Raw genomic sequence first — 25,042 nt, 5'->3', positions numbered from 1 at the left:
TGTTTAGTACAACCAACAAAGAAAGCTAAAAATATTAAGAAATATGAAGTAATCATTCAGAATATATAATATCTACCAAAATAAAGTACCAGGAAAAGAAAATGAAAGAAATAATCAAATATGAGGAGTCCTTAAAATTGAAGTCCATGTTATGAAAAAAACTCCACGTTTTTCAAAAGTTCCACTGAAATGAGCTCATAGAGAATTGCTATGTTTGAACAGGATCTAGTTTGAGCCACTAACAAGGGTGAGACATCAGTATGGAAAGAGACAACATAAATTCTGCTAAAATTGAAGCAACAGCAAATACAAATTTACAGTGAAACTCATTAATACAGTACCAAAAGCATATGAGGACAATATACCAAAGAAATCACATTACAAATGGATAACTCATTTTAAGAAGGAATGAAACAATGTTGAAGATGAAGGCCACATGGCAGACCAAACACATAATTTTTAGGAAAAAAATTTAATCTTATTAATGCCCCAATTGTATAGGACTGACAATGGCAGAAACAATAGCCAAACTGTAGACATCTCAGTTGGTTCAGCTTACACAATTCTGATTGAAAAATTAAAGTGGAACAAACTTTCTGCTTGATAGTACCAAAATTGCTTCATCTAAATCAGCTGCAAGAAGAACAGAGCCTGCAATGGAGATTTTCAACAAATGGAATCAAGATTCTGAAGCACCTCTATAAAGAATTGTAAGAGGAGATGAGGCATACTTTTACCAATGTGCTCCTGCAGACAAAGCACAATCAAAGCAATGGCTACCAAAAAGTCGAAGTGGTCCAGTCAAAGCAAAGGTGGACCAGTCAAGAGCAAAGGTCATAGCAACAATTTCTTGGGAAGCTCAAAGTATCTGGCTTTTGGGCTTTATGGAGAGCCAAAGAACCAATAATATCAGCTCACAGAGTGTTTTGAAAAAGCCAAAGTTTTAGCAGAAAATTACCCGGAAAACTTCACCAGAGTCTTCTTCCACCACAACAATGCTCCTATTCATCTCCATCTTCAAACAAGGACTTTTGCAAGGCTGCAAAATTACAGTCCTTATTTATTCCTTCTGATTTCTTTTTGTTTTCAATCTTAAAAAATCTTCAAAGGTCATCCATTATTCTTCAGTTGAAAATGTAAGAAAATCTCTGTTGACATGGTTAAAGCTTAGGATCTTCTGTTCTTTAGGGATGGATTAAATGACTGGTATCGTTACTTAAAAAAGTGATTTTACTTACGGCTGATTGCTCACCAAACCTACACATAGCTAGCCTGAATTTCCCAGCACCATTTTCTAAGTGCTGGAGTGCTAACCAATGTGATGTGAGTGAACTCAAATGTTAGCTACTTTCATATAATCTTCCATTGTCTCCCCCGACTATAGGCTGAACCTGGGCCCTAATGAAAGGAAGAACCATAAAACAAAAGGGACTTAAGGGGCTACCTTTGTGTTGCCACAGAAGAAACAGCAAATATTGACATAGATTGTCTTGTAATCAAGGAAGATGTCCCTTCAGAAGGTCTTCAGAGCCCTGAACTTTTTCTTTGCTTCAATTGGGCTTTAATATCATGGAGAGACTCTCACTTACTCACTTACCTCCTCACATTGATACCCATCTTCTGTTGGTTCAAATTATATTCCTTAACCTACATGAGTTTTTTATTATGTTGTATCATCATATGTTATATTACATATGATAATTCATTTTGTCTATTTTTAACACTGGGATGATCAATAGAATTAATCATATCGCTTAAGAGAGTAAACTCTTTCTTCGAAGTTTTAGCAATACATTTAATATATGCAAAGGAAAATTCTGCTTAGATATGAATCTCATTTGTTCATCATTGCAGACAACAAATAGATTTAGAAAGGATCTGGAACTGAGGAAGTATATTCTTAAGTTTGTAAAACTATATCAGAAATTTCAAAATTAAGGTTTCCCTTCATTCTAGATCATTAACCAGTTAGTCCCACATAAAACTCTATGTACTTGAGAAAGAATTAATTTCTTCTTAATATTTTTTATTTATGTGTGAGTTCTGTTGTATACTGAGGTGTGTGTGTGTGTGTGTGTGTGTGTGTGTCTGAAACCAATTGCTACTGATGAATCACCCATGCTTACTGCCTATGAAGTTGCTGGTCTATTTTTTTCTGATGTGATCTTTGTGTCTTCCTAGGAATTTGTCAGTTTCACCTAAATTCTAAAAGTTCTAGTTTGTAGGCCTAAATTGGTGTTGGTTATCATGCTTCCCCATAATCTTGTTCATTTCTTTAGGGTTTGAGTGATGTTCTGTTTTATTCCTGTTTTTAGTTAACTGTATCTAGTCTTCTGTTCATAGTAGGTCTTGTTAAAAGCCTATCAATTTTGTTATTTATGAAGAATCAACTTTTTGCTTCATTGATACTCTCTAGTTTTCCTGTTTTCTATCATTTATCTATTATTAATTTGATTGATAAAACTTATACATATTTATAGTGTAAGAAAAGAATGAGAAACAGGGCTGAGGAAGGGAAAGTTAGTTTTAAAAAAAACAAAAGGCATGAATACCATTTAGACTGAGCCATTGATGGGTATTGATTGATGATTAATAGTTTCATTTAAGTTTTTAAAAAATATACATTTGGAAATTCAGTAGTTTCTGTGGTTTGATATTCTGGATTTTGCTAACTAGCATTTTAAAATAACTTTTCCTTTGCATTTTCCTAATAAAATTTCTTATGAAAAAGTACCAACAGAATATATATATATATGCCATCAATAGATCTAAAGAGATCAGTGAGCCCCAGGTGTTAGTTCTGGCTTGCCTATGAATCATTTGCATGATTTAGATGACTTCATATAAATTGCTCTAAATCTCAGTTTTTACTTATGAAAAATGACAAGTTTGGTCTATATGGTTGCCCAAATCCTTTTTGGCTTAATAATAATGAGAAAAATTCTGGTGCATGCTGAGATGCTGGTTATGGTATCCCATTCCACCTGCTCTTGGATGAGTAGAATCCAGCGAATTTAAGCAAGCAGAGGCCAAGAAGAAGAGTAACTATAGGCATTTTTGAATTTCTTTTTTCTTTTTTTTTTTCAAGATTTATTTATTTATTTGAAAGTCAGAGTTACAGAGAGAGAGAGAGAGAGAGAGAGAGAGAGATCTTCAATCTTCAGTTTCACTTCCTGGATAGCTGCAGCCACCAAAGCTGGGCCAGGCCAAACCCAGAAGCCAGGAGCTTCATCTAGGTCTTCCATGTGGGTGAGGGGGCCCAAGCACTTGCACCATCTTCCACTACTTTACCCAGGTGCATTAGCAGGGAGCCTGATTGAAGAGGAGCAGCCAGGACACAAACTGAACATAACCATATGGGATGCCACTGTTGTAGGCAGCCACTTTACTCAGTATGCCATAACATCAGCACTGTATTATGGAATTTCTTCCTAAACGATTTTTACTGGCGCACAAACAAATATCTTAGTATAAATTTTAGAAGTAGTGACATACTATATGCAGTACAGTAGCCATACTGTGAGGCAGAACATGATACGGAATATAGGACACAGTAATCTGAGAACAGAGGAATAAAAATGTTTATTTCCTTTGGGTTTTGAAACAAATGTATGGAAGGATATCACCTAAAAGCAAGGACTACTGAGAGATAACTGAGCTGTGTGAAGATTTAAAATGACCTAAAATTCTTTGACACTCCTCTCATCCAGACATGAAAATCTATGTTCCCTTAGTTTGAGTCACAGAGGGCTCTGTGACTCCTTTGACCAACAAAGATTATGGTGAAAAAAAAAAAAAGTTTGAACAATCTCCAGGACAAGGCTGAAAGAAATTGGCAGCTTCCACTTTCAGTTTCTTAAAAAGTGTCTGGGAGCCCAGGATCACATGTAAGAAATTCAATTCTTAAAACTACCGTTCTAGAAAGGTCACATGTTGGTGCTCTGGCCGACAGTTCTAGCTGGACCCAGCCCTCTAGACTTTCCCATGAAAGTGCCAGTTAAGTGAGTGAAAGGTTTTGGACAACTTCCTGACCATCCCTTCCACCAGTTGTAAATAACCTACTGATCTCAATGAATCCCACATGGAGCAGAAGTCTTTCAGCTCAGCTCTGCTCAATTCCTCACCCACAAAATTGTGAGACATAATGTAATGAAGTTTTTTTTTTTTTTTGATATTGCAAAATCCTGGGACAATTTGTTATGCAATAGACAACCAGAACAAGAGGATAAAAGATTCTTGGAAATAGGTTTTTCTCTTTCTCTCTCTCTCTCTTTGAAGTTTTATTTGGTTTGTGGTCTATTGGCAAGATAGTATATAAAATCAGACCTTCTAATCTTGGGTACTTTTTTATGGATTCTTAAGTGTTAACTCTAGATAAAATTGTATTTCCTCTACATTCCATTTTGCTCCTCCTCCTTTCTATTTTTGACTGACTATAGGCCAATCTGAGGACTAAATTTCCTTCATGTCTGTTGAATGGGAATTCAAGCTTCATTAGTTAAGAGCCAACAACTTCTTATTCTAAACAATTATATTCCTGCTTCCACAGTTGGTGCTTTATTGGGATTGGGAGAAATTCTATATCTGTCTTCTATCATCTAGATTTAGATAGAAGAACTAAGACTTTCCCAATAGAATTAAGGTTTGCTACTTATACTATGTTACTTTCAGCAAGTTACTGAAACTTTCTGAACACTGGATTTGCTGTTTTTCTTTTATGAAAAGTAGAGAGACAGACTGGTAGACAGAGAAAGGAGGCAGAAGTCTGAAATTCAATATGGGTCTCCCACATGAGTAGCGGAGACCCAACTACTTGAGTCATTAACGGCTATCTCCTAGGGTGTGTACAACAGAAGGCTGGAACTGGAGGTTGAGCCGAGACATGAACCCAGGACTCCAATATTAGATGCAAGTGTTCCAAGTGGCATCTTAACCTCTACATCAAACACCCATCCCTCATTTAAAAAAATGAATTTTTAATTTATTGTGAGATTGGTAGCAAGTATATAATAAAAAGTATATGCCATGAAATAACTTGACAATAATTATAACATACAGTATGGGGAGAATTTGACCATAAATTTCTCCCAGGTTCAAATATCAAAATGTTTCTTGTTCTGTTCACTTAAACAATTACTGAGTCCTTGTCTTATTTCAGCTCTAATATAGGTAGTGGCTAAGATGGCTAAGATACAACTTCTGGACTTGAGGAGCTCACAGGTCAAGGAGGAATTTAAAAGTTAAGTCTGGTAAATAGAACCACATAGCTCCACACCTGAGGCACTAAAAGGACTCATTTCTAAATCATGGCAGCTATAAGCACAGAAAACAAAATGCAGGAAAGTTCCTAAGTTACAGAAGTGACAGATGTGGCTTTCAGCAGGAGAGAGTCCCCACAAGCAGGGAGTGAGATAGGATGCGCATTGTTTTCTGAAAATCACAGTGAAAGGAGTTGTTGAGAACAAGAAACATATTGTAAAATCAAACCTGAATAGGAATCCTCAAGTAAATTAAACATGCAGAATTAGTATAAACCTCTGATATGCAAGTTCTAAAGGCTAGGTATTAGATGCCACTTCTTTGTTAAGGAAACTTAGAGGAAGGTAAAATTGAGCTGTTGGTGCCAGTAGTGCAACAGACATTGCCAAACTGGGCCATTACATCATGAGAAATTGAAAGTGAAACTAACCAGAACGAACTCCCACTAAGCCATCTACTGACATGAACTTAAATGTATGTATAGTCACATCTTATCTGCAACAGCTCTAAAAGTCAGCGGACACACAGCATCTCCTGACACATTTTCAGCCAGAAGCCTAGTAAGAGTCCCACAAGGAATTAGGAAAAACAAAAACAGAAACAAAACAAAAACACCACACCTTGGGCAAAACCCACTCAGCTTCCAGACCCTACCACCTGCCTCCTGAACTTTCCTGTTACTCTTCCAGAGAAAAGAATTCAGTGAAGGGTATTTTAAAGAAAATGATATGATGTGATTCTGTACGTTGGTACTTTATTCAAAAGTGCTGAGTATTAATTATCTCCTCAGTATACTCAGTCATATAAATTATACTTTCAATACAAATGGTTCTTTTAGCAAATGGTTTTCATAGGCTATGTTATGACTTGTTAAAGATTACTTTGAGGCAATTACTTTTCCCTAAAGGAAGATTTTATTCTATTTCCTCTCTAAACTTGATCACCAAACTTAAATATGTCTATTTTTTTTTACAAAAATAAGATTGGGCTAGGCCAAAGGTATTATCAGTCAAAACAAAGAGAATGCATGAATAGTTTGTTATGTTTTGTAAGTATCCAAAACAGAGATGAATAATATCTCTACTGAGGCTCTTCATAGTTATTGGAGTAAAGTTAATTTTTTAAGTATTTAAATACTGACCTAAAAATTTCTCAAGATACAGACACTTTAGAGATCATTAAATTAGGTATCCCACCTTTCTGATGGCTTTTTTGTTTTATCATGAGCAAGCTAGATAGGGCAAAAGCTTGAAATTAGGTATTTTGATGGATTTTCTCCCTGCTTTGTAACAGAATGTCAACCTGATTGTCAAGTTTTTTTCTCCAAAACTGTGCTTAAAAACGCTACCACCACCAGCCCCTTCAGGTTTTTCCTCCTTTGGAGGCCCCCTCTATGCCACTCTGTCTGGAGGTGCCTGCTTAAAATAAATCTTGCTTTTAAACTTTAAAAAAATTTTTTAAAATAAAGACATTAAAATATTTCAAAGTAAAAAAGAAAATTGAAACAATAAAAATATAAAGTGAGGATTTTAAGATCAGATAATTCATTGTTTTTAGAACATTTTAAGATTTGTTTAAGTATTTCTCCCTTATTTCCTGTTTTGCCATGAAATTTATAAAATAATTATAATAAATTCAGTCTAATGCAATTTGGGACTATTTTATTCCACTAAGTACCTATTTTTAGGTGTTTATTTTGCTGTTTACTAAATAAAATTACATACTGATTATATGAATAAATGCCAAGAATTTAAAAATCTAGAAATATCTGTCTAGAACATTTGGTACATAGAAGAAATATATTTTTTTATTTTTTATTTTTTTTGACAGGCAGAGTTAGACAGAGAGAGAGAGAGAGAGAGAAAGGTCTTCCTCTTCTGTTGGTTCACCCCCCAAATGGCTGCTAGGGCTGTGCAGATCTGAAGCCAGGAGCCAGGTGCCTCCTCCTGGTCTCCCATGCGGGTGCAGGGCCCAAGGACCCGGGCCACAGAGAGCTGGACTAGAAGAGGTGCAACTGGGACAGAATCCGGCACCCCAACCTGGACTAGAACCCAGGGTGCTGGCGCCACAGGCGGAGGATTAACCAAGTGAGCCGCGACGCCGGCCAAGAAATATATTTTGTTTAGATATCTAATGTTTTCTACTTATGCATCATGCTATTGACCTTTTTTCACTGTATGTTATTTAATTAACTCATTTGGTATGGAAATAATAGATAGCATTTTAAATTGGATAAATATTTGAGTCCCTTTGGAATTGTGAATTATGGTCAATCTTTGCTCAGAGAGGAAGCATAAGAAAGCCCACAGGAAACCTGAATCAGAAAGAAAATCTCCAAATCTTTCAAAGACAGATGTTGATAATTTGATTCCATGAAAGCACATGGTCTTTGTGTTATATAAAATACAATTTCCATGTCATGTAATTAAATGCTAATAGTAATGTAACACTATTTGTTTTAAACTTCAGGTGCAAATAGTGGTCATTCTCACTCTTTTGGTGCATAGTACATTCTCTTTTTAGTACAGGCCTTTTCATACTTGATTTTGTATCATTTAATATTGTTCTATTTCCTCTTCAAATCCTGTTCCCTCTCATAGCTGCTCCCCTGCCTTCTGCCCCAGGATATTCCTAAAATATTTTTGTTTCCCTAAAAGTCTCATAATGTTTCCTTTGTATTCATGCATTTTCAAAGTACACAGTATTATTACACAATTTTTGTTTTTGCTGTTATTTTTGTTTTTACTTAGCATATTTTCAAGAGGCTTTGATTATATCTAATAATTTCTGAGTACTTCATAATATTCTATGACATGAATTGTCACAATTTATCTTTTCATTATCTAAGTGATCGACAACCAAGATGTCTCCAAATCCCCACTTTCACAAACAGTGCTCTGATAAACTTGGATGTGTTTCATTGTGGGCTTGTATAAGACTGTCTCTGGGCATGTTACCAAGAGTGGAGTTCTGAGTCACGGGTTACATGTTTATTTACTTGCCTATCTTATTTGTCCTCCCAAAGAACCAGCTTTTGGTTTTGTTTCACTAAAGTGAAGCAACCTAGGCTGGGAGAAGTGCTGGCCGATGATGAGTGGAATATACAAGAGCTGCTGGAGCAGTAAAATGATGAGTAGCAACCACAGCCTTGGGACCAAGTGTACCACCAGAGGCTGCAGTTCATCCCAGCACCTTCCTATTGCTAGTATTTTATCAATTTCCTTTTAAATTTTAAATTTAAACTGACTAGTGACTACACAGAAGGAATTTAATATGGAACAAAAGTAGATCTGTGTCATATAAGGGGTAATACGTGGCAGTTAGAACCATATCCCCTGTGCAATTATGTTTCCCGTACATTCCAGCAATCATATTCAGACTCTCTGTGATCCTTAGAGAGTTTCCTGCATCTCAAGTGGGTGACTGGTCCTGTAGGACACAGAATAGAACTTCAAAGAGCAATTGTCCATAGAAACAATTCTTAACCAAGGACAATAGGAGATGGTAGGCAAACATTTTAGCTTTCCTATCCCTGCAGTGGAACACCTCTGAGGCATGTGTTACATCTCCCAGAGGGCTCCAGTGGGATATAATGCTATCATCCTAAGTGATGACCCACTCATTAACATGTCCCAGATTCCCTTTCTTCCCTTCCCTGTCTTACTTTTGCCTTCCCCTACCGGTGCTTCTTGGGATCACCATTGAAATGAAACATTTGTACTCCAATCCTTGGCTCAGGACCTGGGAAAACCCAGGCTAACACAGTATGGATATGTTTCCTTTGTATAAGATCAATACTTAGCACTCTCTCAACCCCTATCATTGTTTCTGTCACTCTCCAGTTATGTTGGTGGTATTATCTGTTCATCTTAGAACACTTATGGATGGATCTTTTTCATTTTTTATTGCCTTTTCCCCTTTTGATAGTGCTTTTATAAGAAACAATAAATGTTGTTAACTCTTCATCTCTTCCTGGAATGCTGCCGTCAAGAGTGTTTTCGATATTGGCCTTGTGTGGTACAACTTCTGAGGCCTCATATACTTGAAAACATCTCCATCTTACCTACATATTTACATAATTGCCTAGATACAAAATTCCAACTTAAAGTTTCTTTGGTGCATTAAAAATGTCACTTTGCTGTCCCCTTGTTTCTGCTATTGCTGTTGAGAAACTTGTTGTCATTTTAATTCGTATTTCATTGTAGATGATCTTGTTGCATTTCCTGGAAAACTTTCCTTGTGCATCATAGTATTTTTTCCCTTGTGCATCATTTATTTTCACAGTAACTGCAAGACCAAATTGTCAACATGTCATATTACTGAGATAAACTGAGATAATATTTTATTTGGCTTTCTAAAGCCATATTATTAATTTTATTTATTTATTTATTTATATCATTTTATTTGAAAGTCAGAGAGAGACTGAAAGACAGAAACAGAGACAGAGACAGAAAGAAAACAATCTTCTATCTGTTGAGTTCACTCCTCATGTGCCCATAATAGCCAGTGCTGGGCCAGATAGAAGCCAGGAGCCTGAACTCAATCTGTGTTTCTCATGTAGTTGACAGGGACCCAATTACTTGAGCCATCATCTACTGCCTCCCAGGGTGCACATTAGCAGGGAACTGCATTCAGAAGTGGAGCCAGAACTTGAATTCAAGCACTCTCATATGGAGATGCAGGTGTCCCAAGCTGTCTCTAAAATGTTACACCAAATTCCTGCCTGCATTGTTATTACTAAGTAGAAAGTAAGCTACAGGCCCACTTGTAATTTGAATGCAAAATGTGGCGACCATAGAAAGGTGCTACTTATATCTCTCCTTATGAGACAGGACGTGCAAACTCCAATCAGCTCTCTGGGGAGATGACACACAAGGGTAGTAGATGACTAAATATAGCAATATAGCAGGGCAGCTTCCTCTCAATTTGAAACAACTCTGTGAGCAGTGTATGCACCAGAGCTCCTCCCTGAGCTGAGACTTTCTCAGCACTGTGCTGTAGTTTGAGGCTGTTCCTCCACAATCTTTCTTCCTTCCCTCTCTTCATCTGCAGGAGTCAGGCTTCCGTTGTGGACTACTAACTCTCTCTGCCTGCTCTTGCTCCCTCTGCTCCTTTTCTTGCACAAGTGATATCCTCATTGTATCTCAGGCATTTCTAATTCCATCTTGTCCTCTGCCTGCAGGAGAACCAGGACTAGAAAAAAGAAATGAGTGTATGTTGTGTGTAATTTACTTAAGTAGAAATTCCAGCCCAGAAGACCACAGTCTGATCATTTTCCATGTGATGCCATGGGAGTTGTACTAACATTCTGCAGCGTTCTCTACTTTTCCTATTCTCAGTCCCATCAGGGTGTGCAGTGGAATAAATTTAGGATTATTAAATATATATATATATTTACTATAGATTCTTTTTTTACTATCACTTTCACTGGCTTAACATGGCATATTTCATAGTCTAAGAAAAATGCAAATGTTTGCCATGACCTCTTTGACCCCTTCATAGTTTACCAAACAGACCAATTTTACCTTGGTAAATCACAGATCTGGAAGTGCTGATTGTGCTGTTCCTCTGTAGTTTCTTAGCTTTAGCAAATCTGTGAGTGGTTTCTGACTCATTTAGAGTTAGCATTTTCCATCTTCAGTGTGTTATGCTTTACAGAACACCACAATTTAAGAATTCACACCCCACTAATTCATTGTATCTTTGTAGATTATGCAGCTAAATTCATCAAGAAGACTGAAGCATATATTTTCAACACACAAAGGTAAGACTCATTTGAAAAAACCTCATGTCATTTTGAAAGCATTCTTCACCAACACAATATATTTTTTACTTTTAAAATATATTTTAATTGACAAATAATAATTGTATATATTTAGAGAGTACAATATAATCTGCTGATCTACATGCAAATTATAGGAAGATTCATTCGAGCTAATTTTTTTAAGATTTTATTTATTTATTTGAGAGGCAGAGTTACAGACAGAGGGAAGGACTGAGAGAAAGGTTTTCCATCCTCTGGTTCACTCCCCAGGTGTTCGCAACAGTCAGAGCTGGGCAGATCTGAAGCCAGGAGCCAGGAGCCTCCTCCAGGTCTCCCACTTGGGTGTGGCGGCCCAAGTACTTGGGCCATCTTTCAGTGCTTTCTCGGGCACATTAACAGGGACCTGGGTTGGAACAGGAGCAGTTGAAACCCAAACTGGCGTTCATATGAAGCTTAGCCTACTGTGTCATGGCACTGCTCTCCCCCAATTCGAGCTAATTAACATGGCCTCACACACTTACATTTTTTGGTAAGAACTTTAAAGATCTTATTCTTGTAGCAAGTTTGAAATATACAGTATTAATAGCTGTGGTCACGACAGTGCAATAGATCATTAACACTTATTCCTTCACTCTAACGGAAACTCTGGACCCTTTCCCCATCCATCCCTAACCCCCATTTTCCCCCTGCCACCCCACTGCCCAGTCTCTAGTAGCCATCTTTCTACTCTGCTTCTTTGAGATCCACTTTTTTCGATCCCAGATTTGGTGAGATCAGACAGCATTTGCTTTTTATGCCTGGCTTATTCTGGCAGTGTTCTCCATTGCCATCTAATATGTTTATTTTTATATTGAAGCACATTGATTTAGTAAAACATAAAGGACCTCCCTAATTACGCTTTTTAAGTTTAGCTGTGGTCATTTGCATTTGAAAAAGTAGCAAATAATTTATAGCTACTCATCCATCACAATCAATTTAAATCACCACAGTTTATAGTGGAAAGATTGCATTTCTTTAGTATGAAACTTTCTCCAGTTACAGATACTCAGCCTGCCAATATGAAAATTGGAGACATTTTATGAAAAACGTGTGGTTTGTTGTGGTGTGATTATGATTGCTTACATCTCAGCTTTTAATCATACATTAATAAAAATACTGACTTTTTCACCCTGTGGTTAGAACTAAATGTCTGGAACCAGCGTATTTATGTAAAATAGACTACTGTGGGGATACTTTTCTGAGCTCACTGCTTGCTTTTTTTCCACAGAAACCACAGAACTACTGGGTGTCACGTAACAGCTGCATTGCGGCCAACTTTTGCTCAGAGCTACACTTACTTTGGCCCCAGTGTCGTGCACTCTTACTGTATGTATTCCAAAGTTTTTCAAGGCTTTTCCTGGAAGAACAATACTTGGTATGATCTTATCTTCTTGTATGAGTGCATGTGTGTGTGTGTGTGTGTGTGTGGTGGGGGAGGGTTCAAATCATCTTAGATTCATTTGAAATACTTTGAGGGCATTATCCACATGTTTGCTTTTAATGTGCATTTTAATCTTCCATGATATTTAGGAATTAAATAACATATGATTGACAAGTGAATCTGTTAAAAGCTGAAAACAGGAGTAAAAAGAGAACATATTTCACGGCTGGCCTATGGCATGGCGAATGAAGCCGCCACCTGCGATGCCAACATCCCAATTTGGGGACCAGTTTAAGTCCCAGTTACTCCATTTCCAATCCAGCTCCCTGCTAATGTGCTTGGGAAAGCTGCAGAAGATGGCCCAAGTGCTTGGACCCTTGCCACTCATGTGGAAAACCTGGATGGAGCTCCTGGCTTCAGCCTGGCCTAGCCCCAACCGTTGCAGCCATTTGGAGAGTGAACCAGTAGAGGAAGATTTCTCCTTGTCTAACCTGGCTTTTCAAATAAATACATAAATCTTTTTTAAAAAGTGAATACATTTCAAACACTTTAAAAATTATTATTAGCTCTTACTAATGATTACATCTTACACTGTTTCCCTCTAAAAATTCAGCCTGCATGTTGCTGCTGCTTTTTCTCCTCCCCCTCTTTCCTCCCTGCCTCCTCTTTCTTCAAAAGCACTCTTGATGTTAGTTTCACTTTCAGTGAATACAGGTGTTAAGGAAGCGGTTCTAATTAGGTAGGAATTACCAGTGCTAGATGAGTCTGAATCTTCGAATCTTCCCACAATGATGATTAGCAGCCACAGTGATTGGTAAATTAATGAAATACGAAGATGACATTTCTAACATTGGCTCCTTATTTCTTTTCTGTTCCTATCCACATGCTATAATACTCTCTTCTATCTTTTCTCCTTCATATGCATAATGAAAATCCAAAGGAGATATCAAGTCACATAGGAGCAGTGTGAGAAAATTGATAGTAAGGATATTAGTAAATGACCTCAGTATTTTTCAGGTTCATTGTTAAGACATTGGGAGGAAGTGTTACAGTGTTAATGGAGTTTTTATTAATTTATTTAGAAATTTTGGGGGCTGGTGCTGTGGTGTAGTGGGTTAAGCCTCCGACTATAGCACCAGCAGCCCATATGGGTGCTGGTTTAAGTTCTGGCTCCTCCTCCTCCTCCTCCTTCTCTTCCTCATCCTCTTCTTTCTCCTTCCCCTTTATCTTCTTCTTCATCTTCGTCTTTGTGTTCATCTTCATTTATTTAAAAGGCAGAGTTACAGAGAGATGGCTGGTTCACTTCCTAGATGGCTGCAATGTCCAGAGCTAGGTTGAGCTGGGAGCTTCGTTCCAGGTCTCCTACATGTGTGCAGGGGCCCAGGCATTTGGGCCATCTTCTGCTGTTTCGCTGGATTGGAAATGGAGAAGACAGGACACGAACCAGTGTCCGTATGGGATGCCAGTGCACAGGCAGTGCCTTTAACCTGCTGTGCCACAATGCCAGCCCCTGGTTCCCTGGTAATGTGCCTGAGATATCAGCAAAAAATGACCTAATTACTTGGGTCCCTGCAACCCATGTGGGAGATCTGGAAGAAGCTCCTGATTCCTGGCCTTGATTTGGCCCAGCCTGAACATTGCAGCCGTTTGGAGAGTGAACCAGTGGAAGGAAGATCCCCCTCTCCTTCTCTCTCTCTCTCTAACTCTACCTTTCAAATAAATAAATAGATCTTATATTTTTTTGTTTATTTTCCTTTTATTTGGAAGATAGGAGGGGGAGGGGAGGGGAGAGAAAGAGAGAGAGATAGAAACGTTTACATCTGCCAGTTCACTCCCCAAATGCCTGTAACAGCCATGCTGAAGCGGGAACCCAAGCACCTGAGCCACCACTAACTGCCTCCTGTGGTATTCTTTAGCAGGAACTGAAATTGGAAGTGGAGCTGGAACTTGAACCTAGGCACTATTATATAGGATATGGCATCCCAAGCACGGAATTGATCACCATGCCAAACGTCTACCCCTTAATGGGCCTTTTGTGGAAACTTTAGTAGCTTGGATCTTAAATTCTAGTTCCTGGATGTTATTTAAATAATTGTCCTAATGAAACAGAAAAATTCCCTAGATATCTCTAAATCCATCCATTTTTCTACAATTATCTAAGTTTTTACAATATTTATTCCAGAACTTTGCTAGGCTCTAAGCTAAAGACAATAACCCCGGTTCAATCCCAACTGCTCCACTTCTGATCCAGCTCCCTGCTAATGTCCTGGAAAGAACAGCAGAAGATGGCACAAGTGCTTGGGCCCTTGCACCCATGTGGGAGACTGGGAAAAAGCTCTTGGCTCCTGGCTTCTGGCTCCTGGCTACTGGCTCCTGGCTTTGGCTTGGCCCAGCCCAGGCCATTTGTTGCAGCCATTTTGGGAGTGAACCAGTGGATAGAAGATTTCTCTCTCTGTCTGTGTCTGCCTCTCTCTCTAACTCTGGCTTTTAAATAAGTAAAATAATTCTTTTTTTTTAGGCAACTTCATCAATTTTTATGGGTGAAAGATTGTACTTGGCAAAACTGGATGGAGAGAGACCAAATGAGAGATGATGAGCTCTTGAACTTGGGAGATACGAATGAGAAACAGAGCAGGTGACTGGTAAAAGGCTCATCAAGGTGATGACTAACTTGAAGTATTTGGGAAGGGAAAGGAGGGTCCAGGAAGCCTGCAAGGTGTTGACTGGTAGTTTCTTGGAAATATACTAGAATTTTTTTTTTTTTTTTTTGACAGAGTGGACAGTGAGAGAGAAAGAGAGACAGAGAGAAAGGTCTTCCTTTGCCATTGGTTCACCCTCCAATGGCTGCCATGGCTGGCGCGCCGCACTGATCTGTAGCCAGGAGCCAGGTGCTTTTCCTGGTCTCCCATGGGGTGCAGGGCCCAAGCACCTGGGCCATCCTCCACTGCACTCCCTGGCCACAGCAGAGAGCTGGCCTGGAAGAGGGGCAACCGGGACAGAATCCGGCGCCCCGACCGGGACTAGAACCCGGGGTGCCGGCGCCGCTAGGCGGAGGATTAGCCTAGTGAGCCGCGGCGCCGGCCTAGGAGCTATTATTAATAAATCATATAGTCAGAGAGGAATTATTCCAAGTGATTTTAAAAACTGGAAGTTCCTGAAGAAATAGGTAATTCTGGTTCTTGGGCAGGAATAGTACAAAACAACCTTAGAATGTCCTTTTATACTGCAAAGCAAGTGAGTTACCAAAGACAATAATGTTGTATGTCACAGGACTCAGGAGCCACGCTGAAGAAATTCTTTATCAACTTGGATTCAGACAAGCGAAGAAATATGACAATTATTATAAGAATAAAAGGATTTATTATAACATTTGAGTATACACAAGTGTGGGAAGTCTGAGAAGGAAGCCAGAGAATCACATCTCTAGTGACTTTAGCCCAAAGCTTGCACTGGTTTCAAAGGTAAGCCTCTGAGCAGAGTTTGAGAAGCTGTCAAGCTACCTACCGTGAGGGAATTGAGAACTCATGGAGAGGACTGTGAAGCCACGGAATATCTGTTTCCACTTCTAACTTTCAAATTTGGATGAGATCTGTGCAAATGAAAACCACTTCATAGAGAAGAAGATTCTCAGACATGTAGTTTCCAGCCTTAGAGGATGTGGGGGGATTACCACAAAATCATAGCATCACACTCTCCAAATATTTTGTTGCCCGAGCTATTGGAACTTTCTTGAAAAAAAAAAAATTGCTTATACCAAGGCCTTGAAGTATTTATCTCTTTGCTCCATCTTGAGTTGATTTTTGCATATGGTGAGAAGTAGGGGTCTAATTTCGTTTGTCTCCATATGTATCCCAGTTTTCCCAGCACCATTTATTGAAAAGACTATCCTTTCTCCAATGTTTGTTCTTGGCACTTTTGGCCAACATCAGTGGGCCGTAGGCCAGTATTGTGGCACAGTGGATTAAACAGCTGCTTGCAATACTGACATCCCATAGTGGAACACTGGTTTGAGTCCCAGCTGTTCTGTTTCGATTTCAGCTTCCTGCTAATGCATCTGGAAAAGCAGCAAAAGATGGCCCAAGTACCTGGTTCTCTGCCATACACATGGGAGACAAGGATGCAGTTCCTGCCTCCTGGTTTCAGTCTGGCCCAGACCCTTTTGCGGCCATGCAGGGAGTGGATCAGCAGATGGACATCTCTCCCTCTCTCTGTTTCTCTGCCCTTCAAACAGGTAAAGAAATTTTTTTTAAAAATCAGGTGATTGTATATACATAAATGAATTTCTATCTCAGAACTTTTTTGAATAGCAAAGAAAACAATCAACAGAGTGAAGAGATAGCCAACAAAATGGGAGAAAATATTTGCAAGAATCTTGTCCAAAAAAGTATTAATTTCCATAGTATATAAGGAACTCAAAATACTCAATAACAAAGAAAGAGCTTTTCCACTTAAGAAATGGGCAAAGGACCTGAATAGACATTTTTTCAAAGGAGGAAATACAGATGGCCAACAAATACACCAAAAAATGCTGATTTTCACTAGTCACTTAGGAAATGTAAATCAAAACCACAATGAGATATCACTGAGCCCCTGTTAAAATGTTTATATCAAACACAAATATTGGCAAAGATGTGGAGAGAAAGAAGAACTTGTATACACTGTTTATGGGAATATAAATTAGTATAGCTACTATATAAAAGCAGTATGGAGGTTCCTTAAAAAACTGGAAATAGAGCTGCCGTATGAGCTAGCAACTCCACTATTGGGTATCAATAAAGACATGAAATCATTCTATCAAAGAGATACCTGCACCACCATGTTTCTTGAAGCACTATTCGCAATAGCCAAGATAAGGAATCAACCAAGTCTTTCATCGTCAGGTGAATGGATAAAGAAAGTGCTATATATGTATACAATGGACTACTAGTCAACCATCCTGAAATTTATAGTAAAATGTATGGAACTAGAGGACAATATATTAAGTGAAACAAGCCTGACAAAAAAGACAGATAGTACATGCTCTCCCTTATATCTGGAAGCTAAACAAAGCAAAACAAAACAAAAATTTTGATAATAAAATGGAATTGAATGAATTCTAGAAAAACTAATTAGGAAAAACTGAATAATGAGGACACAAATGAAACAATAACCAATATACAAGCAATTTGAATATCAATAAGGATAATAATTGCAACTGACTGAAACATCGCATAATTAAATGAATGGGATAATAATGATCCTGTTAGGTTGTTTGCAAAAATAACCTCAATTATTTCCTTCCCTGTATGATTCTAATTTGCACTTCTCTAATGATTAATACTATTGATCATCTTTTCATATGCTTGTTTTTCATTTTTAAATGTACTTATTGTTATTTATTTGAAAGGCAAGGAGACAGAAAGAGAGAGAAGAGACAGAGACAGAGATAGAGAAAGATCTTCCATCTGCTGGCTTGCTCCCTAGATTCCTTCTGTAGCCAGGACTGGGCCAGGCCAAAGCTGGGAACCAGGTACTCAATTCAGGTCTCCCATGTGGCTGACAGGGACTCACATACTTGAAGCATCACCTGCTGCCTCCCCAGATGCACATTAGTAGGAAGCTGGATTCAGAAGTGAGGCCAGAACTTGAACTTATGCACTCAAACATAAAATGCAGGTGCCCCAAACAGCATCTGAACCACTATGCTAAATGCCTGCCCTATTTGTGATTTTCTCTGGTGATGAATCTGGACAAAGCACTTGCCAATTTTAATTGGATTGTTTATTTTTTTACTATTGAGTTTGGAGAGTTCTTTATACCATCTGAATGCAAATTTTCTATCCTGTATATGTTATTTTTTTTTATCTTTTATTTAATGAATATAAATTTCCAAAGTACGACTCATGTGATACAATGGCTTCCCCCCTCATACCGTCCCTCCCACCCACAACCCTCCCCCTTCCCACTCCCTCTCCCCTTCCATTCACATCAAGATTCATTTTCGATTATCTTAATATCCTGTATATGTTATTTGCATACATGTTATCCCAATCTGTGGCTTATCTTTTCACTCTCACAACAGTGTTTTTTTGAGAAAGGGGGAATTTAATTAAACTTAAGCACATTTTATCAGTTTATTTTCTTAAATGCAGTATTTTTGACATAATTTCTAAGAAACTGGAAGGGTAGAAACATTTTTTTTCTTCTAGAAGTTTAACTGTTCAGTGTTTACATTTAGATCAATAATGCATTTTGAGTTGGTTTTTTACACTGTGAGAGAGGTATATTGAGGTACTTTTTTTTTGCATGTGGCTGTCTAATCATTCCAGTACCTTTGTTGAAAATACTCTCCTTTAGAGCCGGCGCCGTGGCTCAATAGGCTAATCCTCCACCTTGCGGCGCCGGCACACCGGGTTCTAGTCCCGGTTGGGGCGCCGGATTCTGTCCCGGTTGCCCCTCTTCCAGGCCAGCTCTCTGCTATGGCCAGGGAGTGCAGTGGAGGATGGCCCAGGTGCTTGGGCCCTGCACCCCATGGGAGACCAGGAAAAGCACCTGGCTCCTGGCTCCTGCCAGGATCAGCGCGGTGCGCCGGCTGCAGCGGCGGCCATTGGAGGGTGAACCAACGGCAAAGGAAGACCTTTCTCTCTGTCTCTCTCTCACTGTCCACTCTGCCTGTCAAAAAAAAAAAAAAAAAAAAAAAAGAAAATACTCTCCTTTATTAACTGAATTGCCTTTATGTCTTTGTCAAAATCAGTTATTCACATGTGTGTATGGACTATTAAGTTTTATTTGACTATCTTTGTGGCAATAATACACTCTACAAACATTTTTAGCTTGAGGCACATAGAGAGAGAAAGAGAGAGAGAGAAAAAGAGAGAGAGAGAAAGACAGGGTGCAACCATCTGCAGGGTCACTCCCCAGATGCCTGCAATGCTGAACCTGGGTCAGAGCTGAAGCCAGGAGCCGGGAACAATTCCAATCTCCCTTGTAGGGGCAGGAACCCCATTACTTGAGCACATCACTGCTGCCTCTCAGAATTTGCATTGCCAGGAAGCTAGAGTGAGGAACCAGAGTTAGGAATCACTCTGATGTGGGACACAAGTGTCTTAATTGCTAGGCCCAATGCTTGCTTCCAATACTTCACTTTCTTGATAACTCTAGATTTATAATGTCTTTTTTTAAAAAAAAGATTTATTTATTTATTTGAAAATCAGAATTACACAGAGATAGGAAGAGATAGAGACAGAAAGAAAGAGATCTTGCATCCACTGGTTCCCTCCTCAAGTGGCTGCAGTGGGTAGGAGCCAGGAGCTTCCTCTGGATATCCCACGTGGGTGCAGGGTGCCAAGCTCTTGGGCCATATTCCACTGCTTTCCCAAGCACATTAGCAGGGAGCTGGATTGGAAGTGGAGTGGCTGGGTATTGAACTGGCACCCATATGACATGCCAGTATTGTGAGGCCGCAGGTGGAGGATTAGCCTATTGAGTCAGGGCACCGGCCCTATATTAAGTCTTAATATCAGGTACAATGAGTCCTTCAATAGTGTTCTTTTTTGGTTCAAGTTGCCTTGACTACTCTTAGTCCTTGCCACTTTCATGTAAATTTCAGAATTATTTTGCCAATTTCTCCAAAAAAGACTGCGATGTTGATAGAGTTCACCTAGAATTTACAGATGAATTTGAGATAATTAACATCTTGACAATACTGGGTCTTCTAGCTCATCACTATGGTCAATTTTCTATTTTTTAAAATCTTCTTTAATTTTCCCTGGCAATATTTTGTAGCTTTATTTACACAAATATTTTATGTCTTTTGTAAGTTTTATTCTATTTTAAGTGGTATTTCTAATTGTTCATCACTAATGTGTAAAAACAAAATTTTTGTGTATTATTTCTATATCATGTAAATTCATTACATAAATTTATTTAGTCTATAGACTTTACTATAGATTAGCTACTCAGTTGCTAATAAAGATAATTTTTACTTCTTTCTTTCCAAATTGGGTGCCTTTTGTTTTTTTTCTTTGCATTTCACTCTGGCTAGAACTTTTCTTGAACAGAACTGGTAAAAGTGAAATCTCTCTCCCTTCTGACACAATGGGGGAAGCATTCACTTTTCACCATTAATTATGCTGTTAATTGTAGATTTTTCATAAATGTTCTATGTTGTCTGAGGATTTCCCTATTTCTAGTTTACTAAGAATTTTTCTTTCTAACCAGGATTACATTTTGGATTTTGTCAAATGCCTTTTCTTTTTCTTTTTCAAAGATTTACTTAGTTTTTTTGAAAGACAGGGTTACAGGGTCGGGGAGGAAGAGAGAGAGAGAAAGGAGAGAGAGGGAGAGACAGAAGAGAAGAGAAGAGAAGAGAAGAGAAGAGAAGAGAAGAGAAGAGAGATGATAGAGAGAGGAGAGGAGAGAGGAGAGGAGAGGAGAGGGGAGAGGGGAGAGAGAGAGAGAGAGAGAGATTTTCCAGTCACGGTCCACTCCCCAGATGGTCACAATGGTCAAGGTTGGGCAGGCTGAAGCCAGGAGTCAGAAGCTTCATCCAGTATCCCACAATTGGGAGTATCTCAGCCATCTTCCACTGCTTTCCCAGGCATGTAGCAGAGAGCTGGATTGAAAGTAGAGCAGCAGTGATTCACAGTGCCACATGAGATGCTGGCACTGCAGGCAGTGGCTTAATCCACTGTGCCACAGCTGTAGCCCCTGTCAAATGCTTTCTCTACTGAGAGAAACATACTTTAAAATTTATTGATATGGTAAATTACTTGGATTGATTTTTGAATTTTAAATAAGCCTTGTATTCCTGGGATAAACCACACTTTAGAAAGATGATGTAATGTTCTTCTTATATAGTATTGCATTTAATTTATTTAATTTCATTTAGAATTTTTAAAACCTGTGTTCATCAGAGATATTAGTTGCCAGTGTTCTTCTCTTGTAATGTCTTTGTCTGCTTTTGTGTCATAGTAGTGCTGGTGTCATAGAATGAGTTGGAATGCGTTGCCTTATACTGAAAGACCTGAAATTCCGTCAGCTGCTTTGACATCTTTGATCTTTGAGTTCCCTTGCTTTCACCAGATATGCCCCTACCCAATAGGAAAAGTTCTCTGCCCAGTAAGTTCTCTAATTACCTGGACTAACTTAATTTCACCCAGCCTTCAACCTTGCATATTTCCTCCCTTACCAACCAAGTATATTATTCAAACAAGGTAATCACACCCTTCTATAGGAAGCAACAGCAGTCAATGTACTTTGTTTTTACTGCAAATCCTGCCTCCCACAGTTCCTGTGGCCCTTTGTGGCACATAGTGTTGTCTTCCCCCAGGTTGTGGTTGTGAGTATATGTGAGTGATAAACTGCCCTTAATCTCATCTGCCAGCGTTGGATGTTGTGTGTTTGGCCATCCTGTACTATTCTGGGTAGAGTTTCCTCCTTCAACAACAGAGTGAAAAGTAGTGATCAGAACATTCTTCCATTTTAATTCTCTGGAAAAGCTTGTGTGGAATTGATATTATTTCTTTCTTTAATGTTTGGTAGCATTTACCAGTGAAGCAAGGTGGCTTGGGGCTTTCTTTATGGGAGATTTTTTTTTCCCTTGATTTATGTACTTGAAAGTCAGAGTTACACAGAAAAGGAGAGATGGGGGTGGAGGATAAGGGAACGAGAGAAAGAGAATCTTCCATCCACTGCTTCATTCTCCAAATGACTACCAGAGCCAGGGCTGGGACAGGTTGAAGCCAGGAGCCAGAAACACTATCCTGGTCTCCTACATGAGTGACCATGGCCCAAGCACTTGGGTCATCTTCTGCTGCTTTCCCAGCATCATTAGCAGGGAGCTGGATTAGAAGTGGAGCAGCTGGGACTTGAACTGGAGCTGATATGGGATGCTGGCTTTACAAGTGGTGGCTTACCCTGCTGGGTCAGAACACCAGCTTCTATGGAAAGATTTTTAACCACAGATTTAATTTTTTAGTAGGTATAAGATATAAGATTTGTTCCTGAGTTAGCTTTAGTAATTTCTGATTTTCATGGTTACTGCTTTTTCATTTCATCTGAGTTGTGAATGTATAGACTTAGAATTCACAATATTTCCTTATTATCCTTTAATAACTGTAGATTCTATTGTGAGACAATTGCTTTCTTTGTATCATCTGTCTTTTCCCTGATCAGTCTCGCTAGAGTTTTATCAAGTTGATCGATCATTTCAAAGAACTAGCTTTTTTTTTTTATTGATTTTTCTCTACTGTTTTTCTGTTTCCTATGTCATTTGTTTCTTTCTGATATTTACCATTCCCTTTATTCTATTTGCTTTGGACTTAATTTGATCTAATCTTTTTACTTTCATAAGGTGGAAGCTAAAGTAATTTATTGGAGATCTTTTCTGTTGTCTTCTTAAGTAATTCTTGTATTTGATATATTGTGATTTTCACATACACTACAAAATAATTTTTTATTTCTCTTTAGGATTCTTCTTTACTTGATGAGTTATTTATTTGTATAACAATAAGTTTCCAAATGTTTAAGAATGTTCCTAATACTTTTTTCTAATTTAATTTTATTGTAATTAGTTAACATATTTTGTATGATTTTTAACTCATTTGAATTAACTGAGATTTATTTTGTGACCAGAATATGGACTCTCTTGGCTAGTGTTCCATTCATTCTTAATAAAAAAGATATGTTTTCTGCTATTGTTGAATGGTGTTATTCAATAAAATTCTACTAGGTCAAAGTACCAAAGTGGTTATATTATAATCTTCACTATCATGTACCAGTAAACTGTTCCTTTTTCTTTTAAAGATTTATTTATTTATTTGAAAGGCAGAGTCTCTTTCTCTCTCTAACTCTCTCTCTTGGAGATCTCAGAGAGAGATTGAGAATATCTTCCATCCTCTAGTTAATTTTCCAAATGGCTGCAACAGCCTGGGTTGGACCTGGTGCAAGCCAGGAGCCAGGAACTCCGTCCTGGTCTCCCACATAGGTGGCAGGAACTCAAGTAGTTGAGCCATCTGTCATCAGCTGCTTCCCAGGCACTCTAGCAGGGAGCTGGATCAGAAGCAGAAGCAGAGTAGCTGAGACTCAAACCCAAACTCTGATATGAGATACAGGCATGACAAGCATCCCCCTAACTCACTGTACCACTATTCCCACCCTTAAACTTTTCTCTAAAGATAAAATGGTAAATATGTTTCTCTTTATGGGTCCTGGAGTTTCTGTCACATTGCTGTCATTCTTGAGGTGGAAACTGGAGTCATTTATTAACGATCTTTTTTTCTTTTCTTTATTGGCACTTAGTGCTAAAGTTTCCCTCTGAGTTCTAGTTTAGTGGTGTTTCACCAAGTTTGACACATTGTGTTTTCATTTTCATTCAGTACAAAACATTGGCACTTAATGCTATACATTTCCACTTCAATCCAACATTTCTGTTACAACGTGAAGTCATCATAGACTCTACATAAGTGAATGAGCTTATCTCAGTCTCAATATAATGTTGGCTACAAAATGAGAATTAGAGAGATAGATTTAGCACTTAAACTGTAGCTTACCGCCCCATTTTAATTTGTTACTGATTTTCTACCTTCCTATTTGAGAGAATGGTATGGAAATCTCTGAATATACTTAAGAACTTGCTTATTTAATCCTTATAGTTCTATTAATTTTTGTGGTATGCTATTTTGAAGCTCAGTTATTAGATAAATAAACATTTAGGTGTATATTATCCTTGTGACATACCACTTTATCATTGTGCAATGACATTCTTTACCTAGTAAAATTCTTTTTTTTTTCCCTCTAGTAAAATTCTTTGTGGTGGAGCTGCTGGTGCCAGTTGGTCCAATTCTCCTGATCCTTCCCCTTCCAGGCACCTCAAATAGAGGAGGATTCATCAAGAATTTTGCATGCAAGGGCCAAATGTTTGTTAACCAAGATGATGAGTGCTGACACAGATGCAGTTGGTGCTGTAAATCAGGTGGAACTGGAAGAGCAAACACGACTTATTCATCAAGTCTTGGACCTCCAGCACACGCTTGAAGATCTCTTTGCAAGAGTAGAAACAGTTAAGGAAGAAAATATGAAGCTAAAATCAGAAAACCAAGTGCCTAGACACTACTTAAGAAACCTCATGTCAAGTTCCCATGTTTTTCACTACACAAAAAACAAAAGAACGTAAGGATTGATATTTCTATTTTATGGCATTTTGGCTGAGCTTTTGTTTTTCTTAAAACCTGAATAGGTGTCAAAAGTTACAATAAAATTAACTACATAATAGGAAATTTCCAAGTTTATGTGTTATGTTAATCTATGCAAATGTATCATAAAAGTTTTGTAACTAGAATTGCATAAATTTCTGACCTTTGATGAATGTTTTATTAATTTGCTTTGATTTACAGGTTTAACACTATCTATATATAGGGTATACAAGAAAATAACCACTAGATTGTGTAAGAGTGACCAAAATCATGTACTGAATATACAGCTTCATGTACCCTGTCTCCCATGCTGTGCCTCTTCTTTGCTTCTTCCTTCCCATTTCTGTTTCCTTAACAAAAAGAATGATTTCACATTTGCAAAGTAATGGTGTGAGCTGTATAAGTATATAGTAGTCAAACTGCAAA

General features: G+C 38.3%; 1 long non-coding RNA gene across 4 annotated transcripts in view; it reads left to right on the top strand.

The window, feature by feature from the left end:
- LOC103350576 (short coiled-coil protein B) overlaps nt 1-25,042 on the top strand; it is a 52,277-nt gene that overhangs the window by 13,025 nt on the left and 14,210 nt on the right. For 2 of the 4 annotated variants that reach the window (XR_007908935.2, XR_007908934.2), the window contains exons 1-2: nt 21,390-21,542; nt 24,223-24,593. This is a non-coding gene — a long non-coding RNA (short coiled-coil protein B). Of the gene's footprint in view, nt 1-10,968; nt 11,024-12,290; nt 12,438-14,961; nt 15,103-15,713; nt 15,905-16,481; nt 16,675-21,389; nt 21,543-24,222; nt 24,594-25,042 lie in introns of those variants that run through there. The other 2 variants (XR_007908937.2, XR_011387806.1) reach the window with 2 other exon arrangements.

This window comes from Oryctolagus cuniculus, chromosome 4, assembly GCF_964237555.1.
Source record: "Oryctolagus cuniculus chromosome 4, mOryCun1.1, whole genome shotgun sequence".
In the NCBI taxonomy this organism is placed as follows: Eukaryota; Metazoa; Chordata; class Mammalia; order Lagomorpha; family Leporidae; genus Oryctolagus; species Oryctolagus cuniculus.
Note: the sequence above shows the minus strand (reverse complement) of the source record. Positions and strands in the feature narration are given on the sequence as shown.